This window comes from Lactuca virosa, chromosome 7, assembly GCF_052849685.1.
Source record: "Lactuca virosa cultivar CGN04683 chromosome 7, Lactuca_virosa_CGN04683_v6, whole genome shotgun sequence".
In the NCBI taxonomy this organism is placed as follows: Eukaryota; Viridiplantae; Streptophyta; class Magnoliopsida; order Asterales; family Asteraceae; genus Lactuca; species Lactuca virosa.
In genome coordinates this window covers 191,552,624-191,573,903 of record NC_136432.1, presented here as the reverse complement: position 1 = coordinate 191,573,903, position 21,280 = coordinate 191,552,624, and the positions used below count along the sequence as shown (strand labels likewise).

The 21,280-nt window shown below is 38.0% G+C and overlaps 1 long non-coding RNA gene across 1 annotated transcript; it reads left to right on the top strand.

Annotated features, from left to right (window-relative positions):
• Positions 1–1,593: 1,593 nt before the first annotated feature.
• On the top strand, positions 1,594–2,252 carry LOC145123610 (uncharacterized). The gene is made up of 3 exons (XR_013715211.1): positions 1,594–1,848; positions 1,936–2,077; positions 2,186–2,252. It is a non-coding gene; the product is annotated as an uncharacterized LOC145123610 (long non-coding RNA).
• Positions 2,253–21,280: the final 19,028 nt, after the last annotated feature.

The window sequence follows — 21,280 nt, the reverse complement described above, 5'->3', positions numbered from 1 at the left end:
CCGCTCAACTCTTCCCACTGACGACCACGAGCTCATCTCAGCTCACCGAGACTGCGACGACTGATCAATTTTAAAAGCCTTCGTTTAAGAGCCAACCATTTACGACTCCTCGCGCTCACAAGAATATGATTTAGGGATCATTACATTATGCCTATGTCAAACTTACAAGGAGATTAAGGGCTTTGCGACTTATCCATGTCGCCATCTATGAACTAGTGAAGCCCTATACAGGTCCGATTCAAGCATCGTTTAAGGTATAGGTAGCCTTTCCTCCTCCACAAATCCGCGTGCAAGTTGTCTTCGTCGTTCCTCCCATCAGGTAAGTTAATGGCCGCTCATTCTTGACCATCTGTATTCTCTATCTCTCTCTCTCTCTCTCTCTCTCTCTCTCTCGATATATATTTCTTCTCCATTCTCCCTTTTTTGTTGAATGATGTTTCTCTGTTGAGAAAACTTCAATTGATTCCATAAATTAGAGGTCTACTGGAAGTCGGTCTTATTTCCAAGAGATATGATGACAGGTTTCAAGAAAAAAGATGGGATGAAACAACGAACATCTGATGTTGAAATATGCATCCATTTCCATTCCAATTTCATCTCTTCATGTGTACATTAGGTTTTTATCAAAGTCATATATGGTATGGAATATGGATCACAAATTGGAATCGATGGGGTTAATACCTTGTTTCATCAACAGTTTTTACAATCATTTGTGTTATGGTGTCATGAAAACCAAAACAAGAAGATAAATGGGAAAAATGATAAATTTTTACCAATTTTGGTTTAAAAGAAACCACTTTTTTGTTATTTCTTAAGATTGGTTCATTCAAATGGAAAAAAAATGTTTAATGTTTTAGTTTGTGTTTGCAATTTTAGATTAAGACATTTGACAAGAGATTTAAATAATACTAGTAAAAATGGACCAGAAGGTCCACAAGCTCACGGATTTTTTGCTTTGAGTTTTGAGGAATGTTAAATTTGTTAGAATATTGTAAAACTGCAATTCAATTTGTTGAGGGTGTTTTGATGGAAATTAAAATTGCATCGAGGGATGTAGGAGGATATCATTACGACACCGTATGCATATGTTTTGGAAGTAATGTAATGGCAAAAATATTAATCATTTTTCTGCTGCTTATAGCGATCTTGTGATTTGAATATGGTAGAATAATATCGATATGGAGTATGGTAGGGTTATAGAAGGGGTTTTCTATAAGTACCCTCTTCTTTTCCAATTCCACCCTGATATGATTTTTTTGTCAAGACCAGTATCACAAGGAAATTGGAAGCATTTAGAGCTGCATTTAATCAGGTCATCATCTTAATTTGTCCAACATTCTAATATGCTAAGTTGTTTATGGAATTAGAAATAGAGAAAATAATAAGAAGATCAAGAGTAGATTCTTGAACAAAAAGTACTGTGCTTTATAGATTTTCAATGACTATTCAGATAAAAAAATGATAGTTTAGTGGCTAAACTGATAAAATGGTAAAAATATGAAACCTAACTTTGTTTATTTTAAAAAGTTTTTAGTTTTTTGGTTGTTGTTGATAAAAGATTATGTTTATTGTTTAAACTTTAATGTAGGTGACCTGAAACGAATCTGTGAGACTGATCTTGGCGTTGTTTCTCAATGCTGTCTGACTAAACATGTTTTTAAGATGAGCAAACAGTACCTTGGAAACGAGGCTTTGAAGATTAACGTGAAGGTTGGTGGAAGGAACACGGTCCTTCTGTATGCAATTTCAATGCGTATACCTAATGTCAGCGATGTTCCAACTATCATCTTTGGTGTTGATGTCACCCATCCACACCCCGGGGAAGATTCAAGCCCCTCTATTGCAGCTGTATGCTAAAAATATATATATATTTTTTTGTAAGAAAGTGAAAGTGAGAGGGTTATTGATTATGATTAATGAATAATGATGTTATAGGTTGTTGCCTCTCAAGACTGGCTGAGATAACAAAGTATGCTGGGTTGGTTTGTGCGCAAGCCTGCCGCCAAGAACTGATCCAGGATCTGTACAAGGAGTGGCATGACCCACAAAGAGGCAAAATGTCTGGTGGCATGGTCAAGTGTGAATGATTCACTATTTGTTGGTGATTTGATAAAGGATTGGTTTTACTTACTTGCAGACAGTTGATTGATTGATATGTTTATTATGCAATGCAATGAAAAAACAGGGAACTGCTGATATCTTTCCGCAGAGAAACTGGGCAGAAGCCAAAGCAGATTATTTTTTACAGGTATTTATTATATTTATTTATCTGATCATGTATGTTTCCAGTTGAGTGTTGATGTTTGTGATTTGGATTTAGGGATTGAGTGAGCGAGGGGCAGTTCTATCAAGTTTTACTTTATGAGCTTGATGCAATTTCAAAAGGTGAAGCGATGGAGTATAATGTTTTTAACTTTTTAAAAAATGGAAATAAAATAAACAAAGTTGGGTTGGGTTGGGTTGACAGGCATGTGCATCGTTGAACAAAAAGAACTGTGCTTTTCATTATTGTTTGGATGCAGTATGGATTGAATAGCAATCAAAGTTTGACAGTGTATCTTCAAGTTATTTCAAGTGTATCTTCAAGTTATTTCAAACTCATTGGGGTGATTCCATGGACAATAATCCAATGCCTGCCACACATTCTGCAGATACCCAATTGAAGGTCAGTTCCATCCCGTCTTCTGCCTTTTTTATAATTTATAAATAAAATAAATAGATTTCTTTTTATTACAGCATTTCACGCATTGTGATATCTAATCAAGTCTCAATTATCACAATTTCATCCGTACTCAAACCAATGTTTTCAAAGTACAATGCCCTAATAAAGTTTTTTTTTTTAAGTGCAATACTATGTTTGGGAAGATTTTTCAAAGTAGAACTAGGAATAAAACTAACAGCAGCAATGGTTTCGACTTTGGACTTACAAATCTATATATAATATATGTTATTTTCCAATTTGAATGAATGGGTATTAATTAACTTTTTTGGTATTTTCAGATGCACCAAAGATGCAGTCAGCATGAACGCATTGTCAGCAACAGTTATCAATGCCAAACGTATTTACCCCATCAAACCAGCTACCACACATACAATTTATGAAAATTTCTGTGTCAAGGTTATAAATCTTCTATTAATTTAATTTAAATTCCTGTTTCTTTTTTTTATACATATAATCTTGCATATGCAATTTGAGGTTGCTGCCAGACAGCATTTGATTAATGAAGTGAAAAAAACTGTTAAAGGGGGTAAATTGGACAATTTGTTCTCTCATCATTTGTAGTCTATTTAATCCATGTGAACCCAGTATTAATTAGTTTTTAAAATTTTTGTGTGTTATTTTAGCGAGCTCAGATGGAGGGCATTTTCGACAATTACGCTGTCAAACGCCAAATCATCAACTCAGCGTATGTAAATACCTATAAAAACTTTTGCTACTTTCTTATTTTCCCTTTTTCTGTTTTAAATAAAAAATGTAAGTATATAGATTATCAGATTTAAGTTTTGTTTCCTTTTTTTTGTAGACCGGTGATTGCATCACAGCTGTTACTTGTGGATGAAGTTATCCGTGCAGGGCGTAACAAGAGAAAGCCAACTTAAGATGATTTTGTTCTCAAAAAGATTTTGATTTTGATTTTGTGTCCCGATTTTGACAAGTGTAATATGTGTTACATATTTTAGCTGTTGACTCTAGTAGACCATTCAATATCAATGTAATATGAGAAAGTCTGATCCTTTACTCTCTTTATTATTTAACCAAGCCTCTATTAATTAGCCTGAGGTATTATCTGCAACGAACATTCCATGTTTGATTCTTCTAATAATTATATTAATTTTTTGATCAGGTCACAAGAATTATCGGAGTAGGGGTTCATTAGTTTTAAAGAATTATGAAAGGCAAGATGCAACTCTACTTAGTTGGAATTTGATGTTTATCATCTTTGTGTATATCTTTTTAGTTTGTATAGCATTACATTGCAGAAGGTGTCCCTTAATACCAATGTAGTATTAAGGTTATATAGTTAGGGAAAACCTTTTAATAACAATGTATAATTAGATCCCATTAATATCAATGTATTACAATTTTTTTGACATGATGTTATTGGATGAAATTGATTGTTTTGGTATATATTTGTTTACATATTTTTGTATTATGCGTAAATGAGTATCGCAAATACGCGTCGTAAATGCATATCTTAAATGGTTAATGAAGTTTATGACACGCAAATGCGTGTCATCTTCATTTATGACAGGGACTTCGTTGATACGCATTGCGTGTCATAAACACGCGCGTCGTAACGTTACGACACACAAATGTGTGTCGTCTTCCTTTATCACAGGGCCTTCCTTGATACACATTGCATGTCATTACTGCGCGTCGTAAATGCGTGTCATAAATGAACGTCGTAAATAGACGACGCGCAAAAGCGTGTCATCTCTCGTTATGACAGGGCCTTCCTTGACACGCATTTGCGCGTCGTCTGAGCATTTTACGACACGCATTGCGCGTCGTAAAAGGCTATTTTTCTAGTAGTGTTCATGCCTATTAGATAAACCCTGGTGACGATGTGACTTCGTGCCTATTCCTTAGGATGAATACTTAGGAATGAGTGATAGATAATTTTTAGGGTAAATCCTTAAGAGATAAAGAAGATAATGGGGATGGGTAATTGGATTGATTGTTTGATGTTTAAACATAATAATTATATTATTATGGGTTGAAAACCCTATGTGCTCACCAGGTTTCCCAACCTGACCCACTCAGTCTATTTGTATCACATGTATTCATACAAAGCTACTTTACACTGAGAGATTAAAGGAGATGTAGATCACTAGTGTAAATAAATGTAAGGTCTGTTTATGTTTATGTTTCAGTATTGACGATAACATCCCGAGGTTTTGTTATGAAATGGAAAATATATTTCTTTAAGAAATGATTTGATAAATTTTTATTATATTTTGTTTTGGGAACAAATTCCGCAACACCTTTAATCAAAGGATTACTCTGATTTTATTTTAAAAAGCATAAACGAAATCGGTCTTTTCTGGTCGTGAAATTGGGGATGTCACAAAACAACATGGGCATATCATGGGCATATAAGTCAAAACCCTTCCAAAACATGAGAAATAGTACCAAATTAGAAAACAGATGCAAGCATCATAAAATCAACAACATTAATGAAAATTTTCCCAAACATCAGGTGCATTTTAGTCAAAACATGACCAAAAACAGCAAAACAACAACAACCCCCCTGCTATTTCTATGTTGATTTACTTGTGATATTGATAGTTTTTACTAAGTGCTAGGCACACATAACTAAATGTGAGGGTGTTGTTGGAATAATTCAAAATCTAGGACTTTTTAGAAAGTTTAGTCAACAAGTTTTTTTTATCTCTGTCCCTGTTTTTTTTAATCCCTTGTTCACAATTCACATTGAAGAACAACGACCTGCACCTATTCTTTGGTTACACTTAACAAACTTGGTGAACAAGCTCCAAAAGTCTTTTTTTACCTTTTCTATTTACTTTCCTTTGTTAACAATCATGTTGCTGTCATAAAATCTGAACCTTGTTGATCAAGGTTAATCACAAATTTTAGAACTTACAGGTATGAGTACAATAACCAATCTTTTTGGCTTAACCCATTAATTCATTTTACTATGAACCTCTTGAATTCTTAAAAACCTAAAATTGTCAAATTAATTTCACATTTAATGAAATATTAAATATTTAAAAGTAGATGTTTACTTGAGAAAGAATGGTCATACTTGGATAAGCCGCTAATTACTATGAACCTATTGAATCCTTATACACTTGCTTTCAGAGAAGGTAACAACTATTTTTGGTTTTCGCCGTCTTCAATCTCACATGATAAGATAGACATCGCAAGTTATTAAATTTTCGAAGAATAGAGACATCATCATCTGTACTTGCCTTTGTTGGAGATAAATCGCACAACAGAGTGGGAGATTGGAATTCTTCAACGGGAATGTGAAAGTGAAAAAGAAAATGGTATTTGATTATTAATTTCGGGTTTATTAATTTGTTTATTTTGTTATAAGTCAAATTAATCTTTGACCGGTTTGAGGGTTGACCGAGTAGTACCGATGTTGACCAAATCCGAGTCTGAAACAAAATTGAAGTAATATAGATTATATAAAAATAATTCTTTGATGTTAAAGTTAGAGGATACTTAGTCATTTAAATCTGTTTCACTTTTCGTTGATTCGGTGACTCAAGTATTTTCTAAAGGGTAGATGCAGATATCGTTCTTTTGATGTCAGCCCAAGCTTCTAGAACCGACTAAAATTGACGAAACTGAAACCGAAAAAACCAAAACCGAAGCAAAACTGACGGTTAGGGTTTTCTATTTTTAAAAACCGAAAAACCGGGTTCGGTATCAGTTTTTACCCAGAAACCGACCCATCCAACCCGGGAAACCGACCCATACTTAAAAACAAAAAACTACCTCAAGAAACCGACCCATCCCACCCGAGAAACCACCCATACTTGATTGTGTTTTGGTTGTAATAGACTATTTCGAGTTTTGGTTGTAACTTGTAATAGACTATTTGTTGTAAGACTCATGTTTTTTGAACTATTTGTCTTCAATTTGGTGTTTCTTGAAGTATGTAAGTTGTTGCTTCATTTATTTGAAATGGGATAGAACCCAAAACCCATGGGTTTAAACCCAGAACCTGTGAGTGTATGGGTTGAATCCAAGAAACCGAAAAACTGCCCAAACCGACCTTAAAACCCGAGAAACCGAACCGACCAGAAACCGATCCTATTGGGTTCTAAAAACTAGAAACCGACCATTTATGGGTTGGGTTGGGTTTGGGACCAAAACCGACCCATGCACAACCCTATGTTCTATTAAGAGGTTGGGTTGAAGTCCATTAATGCGCATCGGAAAGCACCACAATCGATCGAACAAACGGGATGTGACCAGCCCCTACCAAACTATTTCTAAGGTTTTTGGCGGTTCTTGCTTAACTAAAATGCAACGTGTGAAACATCCCAAAATTTACAGACCAAAAATTTCATTTTTTTATTATTAAAAAAACCACAGTTATCCAAAACACATGTCATAATATCTCAAACATCATATCAATGTATATAAAAAGATCAGAGTTTGGGCTGTTCACTATTTGGATAAAACCGAATTGTCCAATTGGACAATTTGGATTGGACTATTTGGTTCGGTTATTCGGATTTTTGGATTGGTTTTAAAAAAACCGAATTACTATTTTGGATTTCGGATTGGTTTTGGTTTATAAAATAAGAACCGAATAGTCCAAAAAAACCGAATAAACATTTATTATTTATTTATCTGTAATATATATCTATAGTTATCTATTAATTTTGTAATTTATTTTTTTCAAATAGGTTCAAAACGTTTCACTCAATAAAAAAACATCAATATGTATTACCTTTCAAAAAAAATTTATCTTTAAAATATTTAACTATAATATATCTTATTAGTAGTTGTTTATATATTTCAAATCACAACTAAATAATTTGTTTTTGCTTATTGTGTAAAATTGGGTAATATTATACTTATATGTCATTTTAAAATCAAAGGTTTTTGAAAACCGAATTATAAAAACCGATCCAACCGAATTGTAATTGGATCGGATCGGATTTGAATTTAGTTTGGACTATTTGGATCTATGTTTAGAAAACTGAAATCAAATTGAATTCACTTGATTGGATTGGATCAAACCGATCCATACAAACGAACACCCCTAATCAGAGTATAAACATCCCAGACTAAACAATGGTGCGTGCACTGCAATCATCCCGAGCCCTTCCCCTTGCTATCGGAAGTACCTGAAACCAAAACTAAAAACTGTAAGCACGAACCTTAGTGAGTCTCCCCAAACTACCACATCCATACACATAACATGCAAATAGGAGATACGGGCCCAGCCCACACTCATGGAGATACCCCCCCCCCCCCCCACACACACACACACTCAGCTACTACGAGATACGGGCCCCGCCCACACTCGGCTACTATGAGATACGAGACCTGCCCACACTCAGCTGCTATTACGGGCCTCGCCGACACTCCGCTACTAAACATACATACAAGTATCACACCGAAAACAAGTATAACTAAGTCTATCAATCATGCATATGACCATAATCAAACTAAGCTATGAGGTACGGGCCCAGCCCACGCTCGGCTACTATGAGATACGGGCCTCGCCCACACTTAGCTACTAACATATCATACTACGGGCCGACCTTGGTGCCTTAGACCCGTTCCTACTGAAGGAAACTCACCTCGCAAGGCTGACTACTGAAAACTCGAGTGAGGAATTTGTGACTGCTGCTCTGGCGACTCCCCGGCTATCAATTTCATAATAACACTTAATCAGAATCTGATATTCCTTTTTAGGGTAAAATGAGCATTTTACCACTGGTCAAAGCCAACGCTTGGGTCAAATTCAACCTTCTGGTTTACCCAACTCGTCGAGTTGCTCCATCAAGTCGTCGAGTCCTAGATCCTGAAATCGCGATCTAACTCGTCAAGTCTCCCCCAGACTCGTCAAGTTTCCAGGCTACTCATATTCGCGATCTATCGATGTAACTCGCCGAGTCCCTTCACCGACTCGTCGAGTTCTACCTGAAGCTGAAACAGGACAAACCAAATCAACTCGTCGAGTCCCTTTATGGACTCATCGAGTTCCCTTTTCTAATTGAGCCATCTCAATGGATTGAGCTCCTACCCTTCAAATCCAAACTCCAAACTTCATCTACACACTGGGAAGATACCTTTAAGGGTAAAGTTTCCAACTTTACCTACTCTTAATCCTTCTTAATGGGTTTAGCTCAAACCCTAAATCTCTAGAACATAGATCTTGGTCCACAAGCCATAATACCCTAAACCAAGGAACACTATACTAGATCTAGGCTCTAAACATCATTTGAACACGTAAAGTTCCAAGCCTTCCCTCCATGCATGGTCTTTTAGGGCTAAAAAGGTCATATTAATGCTTAAAAGCTTGCATGGGGCTTCCATGGTCATAAATTTTGTACCTTTATGACATGGAACCCCTACTAGATCCCAGATCTGAAATATAAGTCACTTGGGACGTCCAAATCCCAAAGACCAAGGTTCTTGAACCAAAACTGTGACAACCCGAAATTTCTATCTTGTACAGTTATTCAATTCAATCTAAGTTAGACTCGTTTCTGCTATATTTTAGCGTTGTTTAGGGTCAGTTTGAGTGTTCTAATCCTAGTACATTTAAGGTTTGGGTTTAGGTATGAGATAACTTAAGTTCATCGTATTGCACTCGGGCCAAACACTCCATCAAAAGGAGTGTACGGCCGTACACATGAGTGTACGACAGTACACATGAGTGTACGGTCGTACACCCAAGGTGGACGTGAACCCAAACATATATATAAGTTTTTCCTTCATTCTTTCACACTTTCACCTCAAGAAATCCAATTCCCTCTCAACTATCTTCAAGTTTTTTTCACTTGATCTTCAAAGATGTAAGTATTCTTTCCATTTATTAGTTTATACATGGCTTTGTCTAGTGAAGATCCATGTTTTCATCCATGAAATCTTCTATTTTGGATAGATCTTCAAGTCTTCTTCACTTTCACCAAGAACACCAAGAACACCTACTTGTTCTTGGGCCTTGAACTGCTTAGAAGCCTTCAAAAGTGTGAGTATCTCTTCTATCTGCTAGTTAAGCTTGAGAAACACTTGATTCCTAGCCTTGATTCGTCATCTATTGCATGAACACCAAGGGTGTACCGTACACACCTCATATGGCCGTAAACCCTTGTTTAGTGCATGTATTAGCCTCAAACTCACCTCATGTTCCAACATAAGATCATAAACACTTAATAGATGCTAGTTAGGGCCATAAACACCCCTTTTTGCATACTTCTTCCATGAGTGTATGGTCGTACACTCCATGACCGTACACCCATGGGTCGTACACCACCTTGGCCGTACACACCCTTGTGTGGCCGTAAACCCCTTTAATGCAATCACATGTGATTGTAACACTTCAATTCAAGTGTTTCCTAGTCCCTAAAGTGGTTTCCTATCATAATTAGTGTCATTATATCCATATATGTGTCATTATATGCTTAATAGGTTCTGTTTGTGCTCGAGACTTCACTTGACACTGAGCATCCTATATCGACCTTTCACTCGAATCACTCACTACAGGTGAGTTCATACCCCCATATTTTCATAGTTTTAAATGTTTTAAGGGAGGGGGGAATACAAGTCTAACACAAAGATTTTGTGTTATAAACAAATTGTTTCAAATATCTTATCAAAATGGATTTCAGTTATCATCAAATCAAATGGTTTTCAATGGTTGTATCAAAATGACATCAAGTCACCAAAATAAATTTCAATATATCAAACTTCTTTTAAATATTTTTATAAACTTATATTTCTCCCAGAAATGATACTTGTATATATATATATATATATATATATATATATATATATATATATATATATATATATATATAAATAAGATTTAAAAGGCTTAGGACTGACAACCCACTTTGGTTCCTTTTCCTTGTTTGGATGTGGGATTATAACCATCAGTTATTTGTCCGAGGGTTATTTAAATTTTACTTATATATATTTGTATATGTATACAAGTATAAAAGTTAGTTCATTAAGTTCAATTACCCTTTGTAACATGTTGAGAAAGGGGTAGCATTCATGAATACTCGGTATCAATTCAGAAAGTACATATAAATTATAATAGGTATAATTTATGATTCACAGAACATTAATTCACAATTCAAGTATACTAAAGTACATTGTTTTACAAGAACAAAGGTTTGATTCAAAACTATTCAAGGGTATACATCTTTCAGATACATGTTAAGAATACTAATTCAAGAACATACTATCAATCATTTATTTCAGAATGATTGGGTTTTCATAACTATTATACATGTAACGTTTATATGCTTTTTATGAGTCATTTGATACAGGTTGTTTAATTCATTTAAACAATATAGTTAAAGTACTGACATTATAACCAAAATCTCCAGTCGGGGATCGAAACAATGTGTGTATAGATCTATATTGGGATTGACAACCCCGCACTCAGACTGCTAGCTACAGTCAGGCATACACGCCTATGAGTGACAATTGTTATCAACATCTTTCAATGCACTCATAGCATTGGGTCAGGCCATCTAGTTAGTATGGTTATAATAACTCATATAAAAGATATTAACAATACGTTAGTGTATAATTAACTAAACATAAGTACATTTTCAAAGTACTAGTTTACAAGATACAATTTATAGTATTACATTACAGTTTACAATAACAGCTGATGAAACCAGGCACACTCTCAGATAGAAGTTTACAAAAGGAATACAAATACAGAACATTGTTTTACAAAGAGAACGATTTTATGTAATTAAAACTACTTTTCATACACATCAGAAAATATAGGATTTTCTGGAACAGTTTACATATTCAAGAAACAGAAAACATTCTTTCAAACATTAATACTTATGCACTCACTCAACTTTATGTTGATACTCTCTTTTCAAATTACATGTATTCTCAGGGAACCAGTAGATAGGTACTCCCCGTACTTTTGAGAAGATGGAGCTGTTTATGTCTTGTCTTCTTTTGTATAACTATTTGGGTTCAGTATACAATGATGAAACACATGTAAATACTTATACTTTTTTAAATACAATGGTTTTTTGTACTCTGATTACTATATTGCATGTGTTGTGATACTACAAATGAAGTCCTCCACCCCCGGACGTTTCCGCCGTCTGGTTTGGGGGTGTGACAGATTGGTATCAGAGCAATGTTTATAGTGAACTCAGTATATCAATCTGTAAAAGATATATAAACTATAAATACATTTGGGGCTAAGAACTCTGACTACAAGTATACTTTTTAAAAATTTAAGTATTTTTACAAGAAGTATCCTAACACTCATAACTACAAGTACAATATCACAGTCATAAGAACTTAAAAGTATTTGGATGTTAGACATTACAGTCAAACCTGCGCAGTTTTGTAATCATATATGGGATTAATATTGCCTGATCAACTATATTGATTTGAGATATGACCAACATGTGTTTGGGAGTGATAGTGGTGTTGCGACATGTGTAAAACTTACCAATTATACATATTCAGAAGAACTCTAGAACAGAACATAAAGATTAAAATACTATAGGGGTATTTTAGGAACTATATACTAATAACAAACATGTGAAAACAATAGAACAATTGAGGGTAGAACTATAAATATTAAGGGTATATTACAGTTATCTATAATTAAAGTTATATAGACTTAGAATAAGTGATCTAGCTTCATTTCATGTTCCTTGTTTGGTTGTGGATTTAGAGCCGGGTCATTTAATCGAAGGTCAGTTATACTCAAGTTATATATAATTAGTATACATTTTATAGTTATAGTAATACCTAGAACAATTCATACAAAATACATTACTTGTTAACTGTAAGTCTCTCTCGTAGAAACTTGTATCCTTAACCTATCGTTACTAACTATATTCTATATCTCTTATCCCTATTCTCGCTTAGATAACAATGGCTGGATTTCACTTACCCGGAGACCCGTACTTCCCCGATCAAGGACAAGATGTAGAGCCAGAAGAAAATCATGAAAGTCCCTTAGATGATGATTTTGCAGAAAATTTTCCTGAAGACAATGATTCCGAATCAGAAGCCTATAATCCACCACCAGTTGCCCAAAATCCTAACCCTCGTCCCGCTTTTCAAGGCCCGATGCCTCTGTGGGTGGAAATCTTGGAAAAATGGAGTCAAGAGCAGGGTCAACCCATGCCATATAGCGGAGACAGAAGCTTCTACAACCTGAGCGAAGGAGGCTCAGCAGACAGAGTCCTGTCAATTTTGGTCCGCAGGGTTGCTCGAAATGAAATACAGGGTAGAACAGCCATCAACCGAATCATGGAAGTTGATGCCAATGTGGGATTCAATACAGTCCGCATTCGTCCTCTTGAAGATTCTCATCACAGAGAAATGAGAGAAAATGAATCCTTACTGCATGAGTTAGCTGTAACTCGAGCTGAAGTCATAGAACTTCGAGCACGCCTGATAGTGTATGAAAGACATCTACTTGCTGTGGAGCGTCAGCTGGCTGAGTTGAGGTTTCGTCCAAGTGATACCCGTCACTAGTAGGAGATGCTCTACTCGTTTCATGTTCACTTTTTTTGGTTATAGTTAAAGTCTACGGATATGTTCTAGTGTTATTTTTCATGCTTTTCAGTACGACCGCGGAAATTTTATTTTCGGTAGGTCAGTATGATATTGATGTCTTTCCCATAACTTGGTATATTGTAGACCTATTTAGGGTCAATTTTTCCAGACTTTATGTATTCAATATGCCAATATAATCGACATGCATTTTCATACTCTTTGAAAAATAACCACTCAATTTCATATCATCCTGTTGCAAGTTGTACTTATCGTATACTTCTATTTCCAATTCATTACAAGATTCATGTTGAACTAAATGTTTTAGTTCAGAGATATCAAAATTCATATTCACTCTTGATATCTTACCATGTTTGTATCTTTTAACTTTTATAGAAAAAGATGCCTCCTCGTAGAAATCAAAGACGTAACACTGTTAATGAAGCATCGACGCCACCTCCGCAACCACCTCCTCAGTTCGATGCTGCTATGTTCCAAGCAGTGGTCACGACGGCTGTAGCAGCTGCCATGTCTCATATCAATACTCCTGGTACTAGTGGGTTGGGAGCTAGTGGACATCCTTCTAACCATGGCGAGAGTCATGGGCACTTGTGAGAGTGTACTTGTAAACATTTTTCCAATGCCAAACCTAGGACCTTTAACGGGACTAGGGGAGTTATGTCATTAAGACAGTGGATTGAGAAGACAGAAGCAATTTTCGAAATTTGCTCCTGTCCAGAGAGCAGCAAAGTCAAATTCGATGCTTGTACATTTTCGGATAGAGCTTTAACATGGTGGAATGGCCATGTTAAGTCACTAACTCTGGTAGTGGCTAACTCGATAAGCTAGGAGAACTTAAAAGCCATGCTAATGCGGAATACTGTCGGCGAGGTGAAATTAAAAAACTCGAGCAAGAGCTCCGAGGTCTTACCATGGTTGGTTCTGATATATCAACCTATACTAGTAGATTCTGTGATCTGGCAATTCTTTGTCCGGATATGGTTGCTCTGGAGAGCAAAAAGATTGAGAGATATATTTGGGGACTGTCGCCCCAAATTCAGTCAAGTGTCTTAGCTTCGAGGCCTGTTACCTTTGACAGTGCCAAAGAACTGGCACAATCTCTTATTGACCACGGAGCCCGTCAAAATTCAGTGGTTGTTGCACCAGAACAACCGAAGGGAAACAACAACAACAGCAAAAAGAAAGGCTGGAACAAGAAGAAGGGCAAGTACTCACAGGAATCCTCAAACAAACAACAGCTAGTTGCAGTCAATGCTGCTACTGTACCTTCTGATGTTCCTATTAATCCTGCACCAGCTAAGCCTTATGCTGGTAATCTCCCTAAGTGCAACAAGTGCAATTTTCACCATAATGGAAATTGCCGGGAAATGCAGTGTCGTAACTGCAACAGAAAAGGGCATACTGCCTGATTCTGTAGATCACCACCTCAACCACTTAACCAAGTACCTGCCGCTGGAGTATGTCAAGCATGCTACCAATCCGGTGATGTGGGGCATTTCAAGAGAGATTGTCCTAAGGCTGGAAATGCTGGTGGAGTTAGGAGAATTTTAGCCTTGGGTCACGAAGAAGCGGTGGCAGACCCTGCAGTGGTCACGGGTGCGTTCCTTCTCAACAACACTTATGCATGCATTCTATTTGATTGTGGTGCTGAGAAGACATTTGTGATCCATAATTTCAAACATTTTCTAAATCAAAACTCCCAACCACTAAAAGAAACATTCACAATCGAAATGGCTAACGGGAAATCTGAATCCACCAACGATATATACATAGGATGTACTTTTACCTTGAATAACTTTTTGTTCTCAATAGACCTTATGACAGTCTCTATCAAAAGTTTCGACGTCATAATAGGTATGGATTGGTTGTGTCCTAACCATGCTGACATCCTATTCTATGAAAGAGCCATTCGTCTGAACTTTCCAACTAATGAAACTCTTGTTATTTACGGCGACAAACCCGGAACGAACCTCCGGATCATTTCTTGCATCAAGGCACAGAAATACCTTCGCAAAGAGTACTATGCTTTCTTAGCTCACGTGGTAGACAAAAAGCAAGAAGTGAAAGATATTGCGAGCATTCCTGAGGGCTGCAACTTTCCCGACATTTTTCCCGATGATCTCCCAGGAGTGCCTCCCGAACGACAAGTCAAATTTAGAATTGACTTAATCCCTGGGGCTACCCCTGTAGCCAAATTCCCTTATCGTCTTGCACCTTCTGAAACGCAGGAATTATCCAGCCAGCTTAACGAACTTCTTAGCAAAGGTTTCATAAGACCAAGGTTCTCACCCAGGGGAGCACCAGTTTTGTTCGTAAAGAAGAAGGATGGATCATTTTGTATGTGCATAGACTACCGTGAGTTAAATAAACTTACCTTTAAGAATCGATACCCTCTGCCTCGCATTGATGTTTCTGTTCGACCAACTTCAAGGTGCGAGCTACTTCTCAAAAATAGACTTAAGATTCGGGTATCACCAGTTACGGATTTTGGAGGATGACATTCCCAAAACCGCATTTAGAACTCGTTATGGTCATTACGAGTTTGTAGTGATGCCATTCGGATTGACGAATGCACCTGCTGTGTTCATGTAACTAATGAACAGAGTGTGTCGTCCATTCCTGGATAAATTCGACAGAGTCTTCATTGACGACATCCTTATCTACTCAAGAAGTGAATAGGAACATGGTCAACATCTTCGTCAAGTATTGCAAACTCTTAGATCATAGAAACTCTATGTGAAGTTTTCAAAGTGTGAATTTTGGATCAGGAAGGTTGATTTCCTAGGTCACGTGGTCAGTTCAGAAGGAATATACGTCGACCCTTCCAAAATAAAGGCAATTGAAAACTGGTCAGCACCTACAGAAATCCGTCAATTCTTAGGTCTTGCTGGCTATTATCACAGATTCATCCAGAATTTCTATCGAATAGCTAAGCCTCTTACCACCCTGACGCAAAAGGGTGTAACTTTTAGTTGGGGAGAAGAGCAAGAAACAGCGTTCCAAACGCTGAAGCGAGCTTTGTGTAGTGCACCGATCCTGTCTCTTCCTGAAGGGATAGAGGATTTCATAGTGTACTTTGATGCTTCTAATCAAGGACTTGGATGTGTTCTTATGCAAAGAGGAAAGGTTATATCCTATGCCTCAAGACAGCTAAAGACACATGAAGTCAACTATACAACACATGACCTTCAACTAGGAGCAGTAGTATTTGCTCTGAAGATCTGGAGACATTACTTATATAGCACAAACTACACAGTATTCACGGACCATAAAAGTCTCCAGCATATCTTCGATCAGAAAGAGCTGAACATGATACAACGACGATGGGTGGAGCTACTGAACGACTACGATTGTGAGATTCTTTATCATCCTGGTAAAGCTAACGTGGTAGCTAACGCCCTTAGCAGAAAAGAATACTCGGGACGTCGAGTAAAGTCGTTGACCATGACAATCCATTCACATTTGTCCACACAGATCAGAGAGGCTCAACTCGATGCCTTAAAACCTGAAAAAGTGGCAGGTGAAATCTTGAGAGGAATGGATAAAAACTTCAAAGACAGGGATGATGGAGTCTATTGTTTCATGAACCGGATCTTGACACCAAAGTTTGGTGTTTACAGAGACGTGGTTATGAATGAAGCACACAAAACCCGATACTCCATTCATCCAGGTTCAGACAAAATGTACCTGGACCTCAAGAAACTATACTGGTGGCCTAACATGAAGGTCGAAATTGCTACCTTTGTGGGCAAGTGCCTTACTTGTGCCAAAGTCAAGGTAGAATACCATAAACCTTCAGGTTTATTGCAACAACCTGAAATCCCTGAATGGAAGTGGGAGTGGATTACAATGGATTTCATAACCAAGTTACCCAAGACATCGAGTGGTTATGATACTATTTGGGTAATCGTCAATAGATTAACCAAATCTGCACACTTCTTACCAATCAAAGAGACTGACAAGATGGAGAAACTAACAAGAACTTATCTCAAGGAAATCGTTAGACTGCATGGTGTGCCAATATCTATTATTTCTAACCGAGATAGTAGATTCACTTCTCGTTTCTGGCAGTCTTTACAAAAATCTTTAGGCAGTAGGATGGACATGAGTATAGCCTACCATCCACAAACTGACGGACAAAGTGGGAGGAAGATTCAAACTCTAGAAGGCATGGGATACTCATTTACCCCTCGTTGAATTCTCTTACAATAATAGTTATCGCACTAGCATAAAGGTTGCTCCTTTCGAAGCTCTCTATGGCCGCAAGTACAGATCACCTCTATGCTGGGCTGAAGTGGGTGACACGCAACTAGCTAGAAGTCAATTTCCTGACGGTACTCTCACTGGTCTGGAAATCATTCACGAAACTACGGAGAAAATTGTACAAATCTGGGAGCGACTTAAAGCTTCCAGAGATAGACAGAAAAGCAACACTGACATAAGAAGAAAACCTTTCGAATTCCAGGTTGGTGACGGCGTCATGTTGAAGGTCTCACCCTAGAAGGGCATGATACGCTTTGGAAAGCGTGACAAGCTTAATCCAAGATATATAGGACCATTCGAGATTCTTGCTAGAATCGGTCCAGTAGCTTACAAACTCTGACTACCTCAAGAACTAAGTAACATACATCCTGTTTTCCACGTCTCAAACTTCAAAAAGTGTATGTCCGATTAAGACTCTTGTAATTCCACTCGACAAAATCGATATCGACGAGAGCCTCAACTTCGTGGAAGAGCCAGTAGAGATCATGGACTGAGAGGTCAAGCAAACGAAGCAAATTCGTATTCCTATAGTGAATGTTCGCTGGAATGCCAAGCGGGGACCTGAATTCACTTGGGAGCGCGAGGATCAATTGAAGCTGAAATATCCTCATCTTTTTGCTTAGTTATTTGTAATTGCTTAATTCGTTAAACTCTAATTTCGGGACAAAATTCTCTCTAACAAGGGAATAATGTAACAACCCTAAATTTCTATCTTGTACAGTTATTCAATTCAATCTCAGTCAGACTCGTTTCTGCTATCTTTTAGCATTGTTTAGGATCTGTTTGAGTGTTCTAAGCCTAGTACATTCAAGGTTTGGGTTTAGGAATGAGATAACTTAAGTTCATCGTAATGCACTCGAGCCAAACACTCCATCAAAAGGAGTGTACGGCCGTACACATGAGTGTACGACCGTACACGTTAGTGTACGGCTGTGAATCCTTTGAATTATCACGTTAGTGTACGGCCGTACACATGAGTGTACGGCCGTACACATGAGTGTACGACCGTACACATGAAGGTTCCAGCCAGTAGACGCTTGGAAACTCTATTGCCTCCTTGATGAGTATTTCCCTTGTCCATAGAGGAAACAAGGCCTTTTTGCAGTCTAAGGCATCTTGTTCTTCCTTGTTCCTTCTCTCCCTTTCCTCAGCCTCCTTCGCAACCCTTAAGGTTTCATCCAATTCTCTGTCCCTCTTCTTTCTTTTAAGGGCCTCAGCAATAGTCTCTTCATTTTCTTCATCACTGTCATCATCAATCCCCTTCTTCTTAACCTGAGAACCAGAACCCGAAGCTTCATTACCCTTCGGTTCGGTTGTAACTTTGACTTTCGGTTGAGCAGATTCGGTTTCGGTTTTCACAGTAACCTTTGGTTGAGCACCTTTTCCCCCTTGTTTTGGAGGAATGAATTTCTCCGAAACACCCTTCATTTCATGTAACATTGCAAGGGCAGGAAGAAGTTTTGAAGTCAGATGATTCCTTATAGTGAGAGTAAGGATAGGATCATGAGCACCAAGAAGGTTGGTAAGCATATCCTTGACATCTCCAGCACAGCTTCTGAATACTGCACGCTCAGTTTTCAATAATGAGATCTCCTTTTCAGCCTGAGCCAACTGCACCTTCTGAACTTCAATTGTTGAAGCTTGGCGGGCAAGATCTTCCTTTAGAGCACTCTCCTTTGCTAAATCAGCTTGGAGAAATTCAAGCCGAGAATTCACAGAACTGATAAGTGAAGTGTTCTCTGGTTGCATTGAAGAACGAACTGCCTCAAACTTAGATTCCTCTTCTTGAAGGGACTTGGATAAGGTATCCACGGAGGTGGTCACTTTGGCTACATTGTAATCAGCATGCCCTTTGAGTGATTCGAGAAAGATTTGAGTACTGTGAACAATTTCTATAACATCAGCAGTATCCTGCTTGCAAGAAGAAGTAGAAGCATTAACAGCCTACGTGGATTTGTTAATAGCGTCAGTATATTACTCAAGAGCAGTATCCATAAAAGCTTTGAGCACAACATCATTGTATGACTTGTTGGCATCAAGCAATTTATCAAGTTTCTCATCAATGCTCCACAATTGTTGGCGTGTGGCTGGAGCTTCATAATCATCATCTGTAGGAAGCCGATAGGGACTGTAGTAGGTAGAGTCAAATTCATCATTATCACGACCGAGAGTGGCACCGGAATCGGTTGAAGGTGAGGATGAAAGAGGTTTAGAAGTAACTGGAGGTTCGGTTTCAGTAGTCACCCCCGTATCAGATACGTTGACTCTTACTGTCGGTTCAGGGATAGTGGTGGAAGTTGATTGTGAAATAAAAGGAGGAGGGATTGGAGTTGTAGAAATAGGAATGATACTAACTGGTGGTGGTGGTGGAATAGAAGTTGTTGTTTGAGATGTGGTAGGGGGTGGAATTGGAGCAACCGAAACTGGAACAGTCGTTTTCGGTGATGGAGGTGGTGTTGGAATATTGTCATGATGAGGTTCGGTTGGAGTCGGTGATCGAGGAGGTGTGTTACCTCTCGGTGATTCATGATGCTGAATTTCCTCATCTTCATCCTCCTTATCGTTGTCTGAGCTTGAAGGGGAAGGACTCTTAGGTTTCTTTGCGATTTTCTTAATCTTCTTTGGCTTAGAGGAATCACCCTTTGCAGACTTTCGCTTCCTAGACTTTGTAGGCTTAGACGAGTCATCTTCGGTTGTTTCTTTCTTGGTAGTAGCCCTCTTGCCTCGCTTTGCAGGCCTCTCCACAACATCCAAATCGGCTTGATGTTCAGGAGATAGTACTCTCGGTTCCTTGGGAGGAATCTTGCGATAATCAACCATGACCTTACTCTCGGCTGAGACACACCTATACATCGTCTCAGGTATGGAGCCATTGTGAAGGAACTTTGTAGGATCAGCAATGATAATTTTCTTGGTGTAAAACGTAGCCACAGACGCGAGTAGGGCATCCTTCATTACCGGAATCTGCAAAGTATCAATCGCCCTTCGTGTAATGACAGTCCAGAATCGACCACACAAAATTTCAGAGTACCTCGTTGAAGTGTTGAGGCTTTGCACCACTTGTGACCAGATAATCGACCCATAGTCGAGATTTATACCATTGTAAAGACCGTATAGAAGGGTCAGAAAACCCTTGCTGGTACCATCAGACTCACCACTCCTCTCCGCCAAACTCTTGATGAGAAGAGTAAGCAATCCATTCCATTGGGGTGGTAGGCATGATTTCTTAACCTTTGTAACCGTGGTAAGCACATCAGTGTATCCCATCTCGTAGAGCATCGAGAACAGTTGAGTAATGGTGATGAAGTCCGGTGAGATCACAGACGAATCCACAGCAAGTTGTAACAGTGAACAAAATCTCCCTTTTGAAATCGAAGCCTTGTGAGAGAAGATTTGGAAGTAGATCCTCTCCTTGTTCTTATGATATGAAGCAGTAGTGTAGACTTGCGATAGGAGTGACATTGGAACGGATTCCACCTGTTTTAGGGCTAGAATCAGAGGTGAATACTTCAAACACTCAACCACTTGTAGCATATACGAATCGTACAGAAAAGGATTGAGATGAATGATCATGTTCTGGTTTGGCTTGATCGAGAGCAATGTGGACGAAGCAGTTTGATCGTGAGCCGATGAAGAAGTTGCCATTGTTGAGTGAAGGAAGAAGATGAATAGTTGCAAAACGCCTTGTATATTGAGAGAGTTTTGTTGCTGGTAAAAGAGATAAATGTAATTAGAAACCCTTTATATACCGTTGCCAGGAGAGAGAAAAAATCATCATGA